An 11,720-nucleotide genomic window follows, 5' to 3' on the forward strand; every position below is an offset into this window, starting at 1 on the left:
TCTCTCTCTCTCTCTCTCTCTCTCTCTCTCTCTCTCTCTCTCTCTCTCTCTCTCTCTCTCTCTCTCTCTCTCATACACACACACACACACACACACACAAGTATTGCATTGGCCTTGGCTGAAAGTAAGTTCATTGAGGACAGGCACTGTCTCTTTTTTATGTCTGTTTCCCCATTGTCTAGCATAGTCTGATACAAAATAGATTCCCAATAAATATATGTTGAATGATTAGTCAGTTGAGGCATTCTTTTGCCTGAACAGTGCCTGAAATACATTTAAAAATTTCTTCAATTATAGATTTATGAACTACAAGGGACCTTAGATGCTAGTGATTCTCAACTTTGAGTTTCCAAGTGAGGAAACTGAGGTTTAGATAATTTAAGTGAGTTGTCCAAGGTAACATATCTAATAAGTGGTAGTCAGAATTCAAATCCAAGTCTTTTCACTCTACGCTTGGTATTCTGTTCTCTTCAACATGCTCTCACTTTTCAACCTTTCTTCTGCTAATATTTTCAAATCCTTATCTTTCATTTGAAACATATTTTCATGCCTGCTTACACTTCTCAAGTTGATAGGTTAATTTATTTCATCATTTATATTCTAGGATTGCTACTTCTTTGATGAAAGTTTCTACTTATAGTAGAAACACTCGGTTAGGACACTATGTTTCAAAAGCATTGCAGTGACTAGGATAATCAGAGTGTACTTCCCGGCTACTGCCAAGCTATATAATCTCTACTATGGCCATTATTTCAGCATCTTCTTCATCAGAATCTTGGACTCTGCCCCTTCTGCCTCTGGAACCACCAGAGGCTCTGATAGGCCATTTCTTCTCAGAAACAGTCCTGCTCTGGATTTCCATATCCATGTCATGTTGATACTCTTGTATCCCCTTCTTCCTCCTCTCTCTGCCTCTTTTAGCTCCCCTTAATGTGTTTGTTCTCTTTCCCATTAGGGTGTAACCTCCTCGAAGGCAGGAATTCTCTAGCTTGCTTATATTTGTATCCCAAGTGTTTAACACAGTGGTACTGAGTCAGCACTGACATAGCAAGCTCTATCTAATTCCACCTATCTTAAGAAAAGTGAATCTTAAAAAAATTGTTCCTTCACTTGTGTTTCATTTGGATTTCAAAAGAAAACTGAGTTTAGCCATTCTGCAGATGGTTTAGGAATGGCTAAGTAAGTAAATAAATCTTCTGCTAAACCCAAGGTTCTCAGCTTTAATGGTGTGTTATGGAAAGCTTTGGCAGTCTGGGGTAACCTAATAACCTTTTTTCAGACTAATGGGTTTTAAATTCAAAATCAGAAGATTACAAAAGAAATCAATAATATTAAAATAAAGATGTATTTTTTTTCTTGCCAATTCTTGAACCCATCAGAAATCCATTTGTGGACTATTTGGGAGACCATTGATCACAGATGAAAAAATCCTTCATTTTTTTCATTCCTTTGATCACAAAACCTAGGATCAGTCCCTACTGTCCTTAGTCACTGTAAGAATGGGATTTGTGCAAAGGGGGGGTGGGACAGAAGGAGGCAGAGAAGGAGTGACTGACAGTGGTGACAGCTGGTGACAGTTGAGACCAGGGGGAATTCTGGGAATTCTCCAGAGGAGGAAAGAGAGGGAAGGAGTTCAAGTGGAGGACTGAGAGAGGGAGGAGAACATCACAGCTCAAATCCAGTCCTGAGAGCTTCCTGAGGATCTTTCTTTGGACACTGATACCCTGATTCCCTGGTCAAAGGCATCCCATCGCTTCTCACCCATCAAGACTTCAACCATTGAGTTAGCTAAGTTTTGGGACTCCATTTGGGAGATCTCTTAGGCTCCTTCTCCCATTACCCAACCTTGCTGAGAGACCCTTTCCGGTCTAACTTGCAATTATATAGAAGGATAGAAATAGAAACAGAAGGAGAAGGGGTGGGAGACACTTAGGAGTGGGAACCTCAAAGGTTCCCATCCGAGTGATGGAACCCATAGAAATAGAGAAGAGGGCACCCCAAAATCCCTCTGCCCTTCACCCCTTTCCCCAAACCCTAAATTGCAAATAATAAAAGCCATTCATTAGTCATATAGTGTTCCAGAGTGCCTGACAGATGAGGGAGAGGGAAATCACACTTGGTCTGGCTGCCTCCATCTTGGAGCCAGACCACCCGCTGTGAAGTTTACTGACCTAGTGGGGAGGCTTGTGTGAACCCCGTCCTCATTCAGAATTGGATTGGGGTCCCCCATGACTCATCTTATAGGGAAGTCTCACCCCAACTCCTGTGGGGCGGCACAATAATCCAGGTCACCCAGTTTCAGGGTGACACCCCTTCAAAGTCTAGCCAGTGCATATTTGGTGGAAAGGGAGAGCTTGAAGAGATTCCCCCTCATAGACTCTCTCTCTCCTCTCTCATAACATTCATTACTGGCTATGTTTATTCTTATATCACTATGTGCAAATTAAGCCACTAAAGGAGAGAAGTTGGAATAATTTTACACGGTGGTAGAAGAAGGAAAGAGTCACTTGCGCAGGGGGAACTTGTACTTGTAGTGCCAAGACCTTGCTCTCACATTCTAGGAAACTGGAAACTCATTGAAGAAGTTGTCAGAAGGAAAATAAAATATGAGAGGGGTGCAAACCCTCTAAATAGGCTCTTATGTAGACTCCTTGGACTGAAAAGTGAAACAGTTGTTAAAGAGGATTTTAATATTATCAACAGTAATAATGATTTTAATAATACTAATATTAGCTAGCATTTATCTAGCACACAATCCTCACAATGGCCATGGGATGTAGGTGTCATTATTATTCTCATTTTATAGATGAGGAAACTGAGACAGTGATTAAGTAACTTGATCAAGGTTACTTAGGAATGTCTAAAGCTGGTCTTGAACACAGGTTCTTCCCAACCCTAAGTCTAAAACTCTCATTCACTGGACCGCAACCTAACTGCCTCCTTGATTTAGACAACAAATTGATTTCCATGTCAATTAAATGGTTTGATTTCTAATTAAACTTTATTGGGGGGAGAGGCCAGTTAGATAGCTTAGTGGATTGAAAGCTAGGCCCAGACACCAGAGATCCTAGGTTCAAATCTGGCCTTAAACTCTTCCTAGCTATGTGACCCTGGGCAAGTCACTAACCTCCATTGCCCATCCCTAACCAATCTGCTGCCTTGGAATCAATATGCAGTATTGATTCTAAGATGATAGGTAAGGGTTTTAAAAATATTCACAAAATTTTGTGAATCAGAACAGGGCTAGGATAAGGTGTCCTGGGAAGAAGAAAGGAAGGTATCTATATTTAACTTTAATTTATTTTTAAATGCCCTAAAGAATTAACCTCTTACATGTCTGTTGAACTGTACTTTGGTTTTGTGAGTTTTTTTAACATAATAAAAATAGAAATGTAAGATTATAGATCTGAATATGTTCAAGGAGAGCCCTACCCTTTGGAACTCTGGGAAAACCTCATATCTCATGTATAGAGCTCAACAGGAGACCATGGCACCTAATTGCCACCTGGTGGCAGCATACTTCTAGTGAAGGGTCATATTAGGGAAATTAAAAAAAAATTAAGTTCATGTAACATATTACATGATTACACAATGAATTATCAGGTGCCTTCTATATACCAGACACTGCTTCTCTTACAAAGATGAAAATGAAACATTTCCTGCCTTCAGGAAGCTTTCATTCTAGTCATGAACTTCCAGCTATTTGAAGGAAAGTTGGAAAACAACATGTTTTAGATTTTGGAGGAGATAAATTATGTTTCTTTTTCTCCTGAATATGGTGGTCATCCAGAGCAAGGAGCTCATTTCCATGAGAATGTAGATCAGTTACTTTTTGGAGATGAATCAGAAGGAGTCATTCTTTTCAATGTTAAGGACCTGGTGCTAGTTGTTGTTCATCTTTCTTTTTGAAGATCAGCGACATCCGGGAGTGATGTGGCTTGACTCGGGTGAATTGGATTTCAGTGAGGCAGGGTTGCAAGCCACCAGTCTCACTCTCTTCCAGTGTCACTGAAGTATAGTAGTAAGATAAAAGTCAGGATGACTGGCAATGATTGCCCAAGATGGAGTGATAACCTCATCATCTTTGAGGTCTGGCCAAGCTTTTAAGTATTCCATGGCACCAGCCTCAGGTGCCTTCATGCTTGTTGGAACAAATTGTTCTGATCCACCCATTCTGCTAGGGGAAGTCTTCCTATGCTTGAAGTGGACATGCCTCTAACTCACCACTGGTTTGAAGCCTGTTGGTTATCCATAACCTTGTTTAACTCATCTGCTAGGATGCTCTTACCAGGCTATGGCTACTTCGCATGTTAGAGCTTCTTGAAGCCATAGATGAGAGTTGGGTGGCAGGTGGAAAGTGCATGAGCAGCCTAAAAGAAGTATTGAAAGCCCTCTCACCAGAAGGTCCTGCTAGTCCTCCTGAACATCTCATACATACAAGGTGGTAGAGTTTCTTCTGAGTGAATTCTATGGGACATGAAGCAAGGATTCAGTCTTTAGCCCAGGACATTCTCTAGACAAAGAAGACATCCCTGTCTTTGGATTCAAACTGAAGATGGTGTCAGTATGACATCTGGTCTAGGAAAGGAGACCCAATAGGGTTTGGGGGAGGGGTGTAGAAATTCAAGGGCTCTAGACCTTTTATAGAGCCATAATCTAGCAGGGAGCCAGGTTTCTTTCCCTCTAACATCCCACTATTTCTCCCCAAGTCTTCTCACTGCTACTTCTACCCCAGCATATACTTAGAAATCTCCCATCATTAGAAAATCACAGCATTTTAGAAGAATTTTTTAGTAGACAGAGGATATAATGTAAGAAATACTGGATTGCATCTCAACAAATCTGACTACAAATCCCACCTCTGCCATTAATGATTTTGTTTGATGATGCACAAATCACTTAATTTCCCAGGCCTTCATTTTTCACAGCAGAAAAAGGAGCTGGTAGGGCTAGAAAGTCCTTTCTGGCTTCAAATCTAAAACAGTATGATGGCAACATGGGCCTGACAGGTTTTTTGAGTTTGTAAGCAAACTTGGACTTTATGAAGTTTAAATTTTGCTGACTGTACCCAGCAAATTCCCATGATGTAAGTTGAATGGTTTGAATGAGTTTACGAAAGGGATAAAGTGCTCTCAGATATCAATAATCCTCACTTTTGCTGAGCAGAGAGTAAATAAATCAGAAACATAAAATTAAATGTCTCAAACAATTCCCTTTAGTTTAAAGTAAGTACTTAGTAAAATATATTTGAAAGTCAGGCTTCTGAAGAGGATGTTTTAAAGCCAGTCTTTCCTGGTGACAACTGAAGGTAACTGAAGAAGAAAGCAGAGTGGGGGATTTGGGGGCAAACAAGGTTTTATGAAAACAACACACACTTTAAACTATAGCATGGGCAATTGTTTACTAGAATTTAGGACTTGAACTCAAAAAGATCTCAGTTTAAAAACCTGTTTCTTATTCTTTTTTTCTTTTTAAATTTAATTTCATTTCCCCTCTAATTACATGGAAAACTAGTTTCCAATATTTTAAATAGAATTTTGAGTCTCAAAATTTCCTCTTCCCTCTTTCCTCTTGTCTTTGCTAAGATAATAAGTAATCTGACATAGATTTTTTATGTGCAATTTCATAAAACATTTTTTCCATATTAATCCTTTTGTGGAAGGAAACTTGAACAAAAAACATTAAGAAAAAAGTGAAAAAAATTTACTTTGGTCTGGATTCAGACTTCATCAGTTCTTTTTCTGGAACCAGATGGCCTTTTTTATCCTGAGTCCTTTGGAATTATTTTGGACCATTGTGTGGTTAAGAATAGCTAAATTATTCATAGATGTTCATTGTACAGTATTTCTATGTACAGTATTTAATGTTGTCCTGATCCTACTTACTTCACTCTGTTTCAGTTCATGTAAGTCTTTCCAGATTTTTTGAGCCTCTCGTTTGACATTTCTTACAACACAATAATATTTCATGATAATCATATACTATAACTTACTTAGCCATTCCCCATTTGATGAGTATCCCCTCACTTTTCAATTCTTTGCCACCACAAAGAGTTGCTTTAGACATTTTTGTACACATAGGCCCTCCCTCCTTTTTTATCTCTTTGCGATATGAACAAAGCAATGTTATTGTTGGGTCAAAGAGTCTATACTGTTTTATAGCCCTTTGGGCCCAAGTCCAAATTGTCCTCCAGAATGGTTGAATCAGTTCACAACTCTCCAAAAGTGCATCAATGTCTTAATTTTCCCACTTTGCCTTCAAGTTTTCTCATTTTCTTTTCTGTCATAATAGCCAACCTCATACGTGTGGGGTGGTACCTTGGAGTTGTTTTAATTTTGTTTCTCTAATTTAGAGATCTTTTACATGACTCCAGAGATCTTTAGTTACCTTATTTGAGAATTACCTGATCATATCCTTTGGCCATTTATCAATTGGGAAATGCCTTGTATTCTTACACATTTAAGTAATTTCTCTATGTATTTGAGAAATGATGCCTTTATTAGAAAGACTTGTATCTACTTCATATTCTTAATTGGACAAATCCTTAGAATTTTAGGCAATTTCTTCATCTGTAATGAAGGAAGGAAGGAAGGAAAGAAAAGAGGGAGTAAAAGATAAAGAAAGAGAAAAATAAAGGATAAAAGGAGGAAAGGAGGAAAGAAAGCAGAGAGGGAGGATAAAAGGAAAGGAGGAGTAAAAAGAAAGAAAGAAATATGTGTGAAATATCTACAATGTGTGAAGCACAATGGTAATTAACTTTACAAATATCAACTCATTTGATCTTCGCATCTCTGGATGCAGAAGCTCTTATTTTTCCTTATTTCATAATTGGAGAAAATGAGGCAGACAGAAATTAAGTGACTTGCTTATATTCATAGAGCTAGAAAGTGTCTAAGGCCATATTTGAATTCAACATTTCATAACTTCATGCCCAGTGCACTATACACTGAACCATCCAGCTGTGCTCCTATGAGGTGGAGATATTAATAGCAACTACTTCACAGTGTTGTTGTAAAACTTCAAATGAGATAATATATTTAAAGCATTTTGCATACCTTTAAGTTTAAGTACATGTCAGGTATATTCCAAGTCAGCATGGCATAATGGATTAGGCTGCTAGTTGTAGGATGACCTGGGTCCGTTTCCTGCTTCAAGTACTTGTGAGCTCTTGGCACCATGGATAAGTCACAATATCCTAAGTCTCAGGTTCCCCATCTATTAACAGGAGTGAAATTAGCTGCACTTATCTCGCAGGATTGTTGTGAGGCTTAATTGAGATAAGGTGATAATATTCATAAATTTTGAGGTATCAGAAGACGGCAAGAATTAATATTTTATAGACCTATCATTGACGTTGGCATGATTGAGTCATTTAATTTTTAGATCTTTCTCAAGTTCTAAAAACTGGATTGTTTCCTTTTATCTCCAGAAGAATAGCTGTTCAAAGAAGGTCACACCTGGCACGCAGTAGGTACTTAATAAGTGTCAGGTGACTGATACGTAATTTATTTGTCTTTAAATTGTTTTGGGACCCTTGCTGGATACTTATATCTATGCTGTCTATCAGTTTTGAAATGGGCCAGAATTTTAAGAAGCATTATTGCCATTGTCCACAGGTCACAAAGACATCAATGGATATCATTATTATCCCAAATGTAGAAGCAATTGTTTGAAAAGCATTTCTATGTTCTCTACTATGTGTCAGGCACCGTGCTAGACTCTGAGGATACAAAAATAGGAGGAAAAAGTCCCTGATTTCAATGAGATTACATTTCCATGTAAATCCATAATTATATACGTAATACATAAAAGGTAGCTTGGGGGAAGGGCATCAGCATTTAAAGGGCTCAATGGACTCAAGAATGTTGGATTTGGAATCAGCAATCTGATATTAGATATGTGATCCAGGGAAAGTCACTTTTCTTCTCTGTGCCTCAGTTTTTTCCATTGTAAAATGGGGATAATAATATACCATCTGCTTCCCAGGGCAGTTGTGGGTTCAAATGATTTAATAATTGTGACATTCTTAGCATAGTACTTGGCCATAATAAACACCATATAAACACATATAAGTGATAATGACAATGATAATGATGATGATGATGATGAAATGCTAGCTATTATTCTTATAGGTAGGATGATAAAAAGCTTACTGTAGAATGTGGTATTTGAGGAGAATTCTGATAGAAGGTAGTGTCGTAAAGTTTTGGAGTCCTGGGCTTGGATCCAGGAAAACCTGGGTCTATATTCCCACTCTTATACTTAATGTGTGGCCCTGGGCATGTCACTCAGTCACTCTTTCTCTCAGGCAACTCCCCAGAATTTCTGGACTGTCATGCACAAGTTCCAGTCTGTATAGGTAAAGGAAACTCCCACACCAAGAGTTCTCCACACTCTTATAATGCCAGATCCTTCATGTAGTCGTGCATCACCTGAATGACTAATTGAATTCAGTTTTTAGTAGTTCTCAGAAGAAATCTTATTGGAAACAGCAGGCTCTGGGGACAAATCCTTCAAAGACATCAATAGTGGTGATGATGAATCACAGAATGTCAGAGCTGGAAGAGTTTCAGAGAACAAGTAGTCCATCTCTCTCATTTTACAGAGGAGGAAATCTAAGTCCAGGGAGGGGAAATAACTTGAGCAAGTTCACACAACAGGCACACCAAAGCAACAATTTGAACCCAAGTCCATGACTCCAAATACAGTGTTTCTCTACTTTAACCTGCTATCTCTCAGTCTCTGTAACTAGAGAGGATGGACATTATTTATTCATGTATAAAAATAACTAGCTTTATAGAAATCAATAATAATTATAAGAGCTGTCATTTCTATAGTGCTTTTAAGCTTATCCTGTGCTTCACATAAATGAGCTCATTTAATGTAAATAGCAACCATTGTTTACATGCAGTGTCATCTGAGTGATGACAAGGAACCTTCACGTCCCTTACCTCTCACCTCTGACCTCATCTTGCTCTAGAGCAAGAATTCTTTTTTTTTTTAATTTTTTATTTTTAGAAAAATTTTCCATGGTTACATAATTCATGTTTTTACTTTACCCTTCACCCCCTCAAGTTCCCCCCCTGCCCCTGTAGATAACTTGCATTTCCACTCTTTTTAACATGTGTGGTCAGTCAAGACTTATTTACACATTATTGATAGTTACATTGGTGTGGTCCTTTCGGGTCTACATCCCCAATCATGTCCTCATCAACCCAAGTGTTCAAGCAGTTGTTTATCTTCTGTGTTTCCACTCCTGTAGTTCTTCCTCTGAATGTGGGTAGTGTTCTTTTCCATAAATCCCTCAGAATTGTCCTGGGTCATTGCATTGCTGCTAGTACAGACGTTCATTACATTCGATTTTAACACAGTGTATCAGTCTCTGTGTACAATGTTCTTCTGGCTCTGATCCTTTCACTCTGCATCAATTCCTGGAGGTCTTTCCAGTTCACATGGAATTCCTCCAGTTTATTATTTCTTTGAGCACAATAATATCCCATCACCAACAGTTTGTTCAGCCATTCCCCAATTGAAGGGCAAACACTTGCTTTCCAGTTTTTTGCCACCACAAAGAGCACAGCTATAAATATTTTTATGCAAGTCTGTTTATCTATGATCTCTTTGGGGTACAATCCCAGCAATGGTGGCTGGATCAAAGGGCAGGCATTCTTTTATCGTAGAGCAAGAATTTTTAATGTGGGGTCCATGGATAGACTTCAGGGTTTCCTATGGACTTGGATCAAGAAATTTTTGTATTTATGTTTTTGCTAACTTAAAAATGCAATATTCCCTTCAATTATTTGAAAAAAATTCATAAAATGAGTCTATAGGCTTCTCAAGACTATCAAATGAGTTCATAACACACAAAAAAGATTAAGAACCTCTAATCTAGGGCCTTTACTTGTCGCTATCAACAATTTTCTCATGAGTTATGACACCTTCTCCAAGAAGTGCCCTATTATAATAGAGATTTCTTTCTAAAGAAAGAACAAGACATGGGCACATATATTGGGATCTGGGATATCTCTTTGAAGTCATCCATTGGTTTTATTTTAATGATGAGGGAAAGGAGGCCTAGGAAGTTGGATCACCTTGGTCAATGTCACCTAACCATTACGTGGCAGAGCCAAGATTTGAACTCATGTCTCCTGATTCCATATCTAAGAGTATTTCTATTTTACCATGCTATTTCTTATATTAAATTCATTATGAGCTGTTTTCACATTAGCACAGATAGTTTCATCATATTAGCTAGTAATGGAGTATTGGATATGGACATTTTGACTTGAGGGATAAGAAAGAAGCACCGCTAAGAAAGACAATCCTGGCAGATTCTGAGCATCTTATGGGGGAGAAAAATAGGGGGTGAACTAGAAACATACTTGAGAGGAGATATACTTTGAAGAATTCTGAAAATTTTAAAACAAAAACTTAGTTTTGCTCCCTTCAAAGTCTTGTCTTCCAGTGAGTTCCACATGTCCACTCTTGCTTTTATCTTTCATAAAACTGAAGTCTTTGAGACAAATGGGGTTGGCAAAATCTAGTCTCTCCTCCCAAAATGGGTAGATTATTTGCCGTGATAAAGATAATAGAATCATAATAAGAATTGAGTAGTTGTACTTTTGAATGGCATAATTGCCTCATTCATCCTAGGAGTCCCATCCCATCTTCACTCATCATCATGTCTAAAATAAAACAAAACCCCTTTTGTTGCTCTTTGCATTCCTTGCTGTTTTTACTTAATCCATTCTTGGCTTTTCTTTTTCAATCTTGACATAATTCCCATTGAACCTTGGTGAATTTATGGTCAACCATTTCCTGTTCTTTTTAATATCTTCTGAAAGATATATTTTAATAGTATAAATGTCAAATCATACACTTGAGTTCAGAAAGCCAATTTTGAAGTTACAAGATGGGGCAGGCACGGGTAGGTTTTAGTTCATCATAAAAAATCTAGGCATTTTAGAGAGCTGTAGGTTCAATCTGTGTTAACAGAGGAAATATAGCAAGTGCAATTTGCATTTTTCAGCACAATACCACTGCACACAGTAGTTGCTAATTAAATATTTTATCATGGAACAATGGAATGGATTAGAAGGAAACACATATGACAATTTAGAATCTGATAAGCTTCAAAATACCAATATAATCTTGGGGAGCAGATAGGAAGAACCACTGGAGATATTAGAAAACAATGTAGTAGAAAGTAAGTTTAGAGCAGTATTTTAAAACCTAATACAAGAAATTCCATAATGGAAAAGCTGTATAGTGAAAATCAAACCATGAATTTTAAAGAAGTATAGAAGGTTATATAAGTGACAATTTTATGTAACAGAATATTGTATTAACAAACATGGATAAAAGGAGATTGGAAAAGCTAAACCAATTTTAATTACAGAAAATTAAAGCTTTTGCACAATTGAAATCAAAATAGTAAGAAAATGAAAAATGATATAGACTAGAAGAGATTGCTTTGTATTAAGTGTTTAAAGGCTGACTTTAAAAATTTGTAGAGAATTTACTCAAATTTATGATATAAAGTGCTATTCCCTGTATCTATCTATCCATGCATCCATCAGTCTATTACCATTATCTAATGTCTATTCTCTCTCTTTGTCTCTCTGTCTCTGTGTGTGTCTCTCTCTCTCTCTTTCTCTCTCTCTCTCTCTCTCTCTCTCTCTCTCTCTCTCTCTCTCTCTCTCTCTCTCTCTCAACATTTT

General features: G+C 37.7%; 1 protein-coding gene across 1 annotated transcript in view; it reads right to left on the reverse strand.

Annotated features, from left to right (window-relative positions):
- The window catches only part of KCNH8 (potassium voltage-gated channel subfamily H member 8), a 400,722-nt gene that overhangs the window by 197,510 nt on the left and 191,492 nt on the right, over positions 1–11,720 (reverse strand). The window lies entirely within an intron of this gene.

The sequence above is a fragment of the Gracilinanus agilis genome, chromosome 5 (assembly GCF_016433145.1).
Source record: "Gracilinanus agilis isolate LMUSP501 chromosome 5, AgileGrace, whole genome shotgun sequence".
Taxonomy (NCBI): Eukaryota; Metazoa; Chordata; class Mammalia; order Didelphimorphia; family Didelphidae; genus Gracilinanus; species Gracilinanus agilis.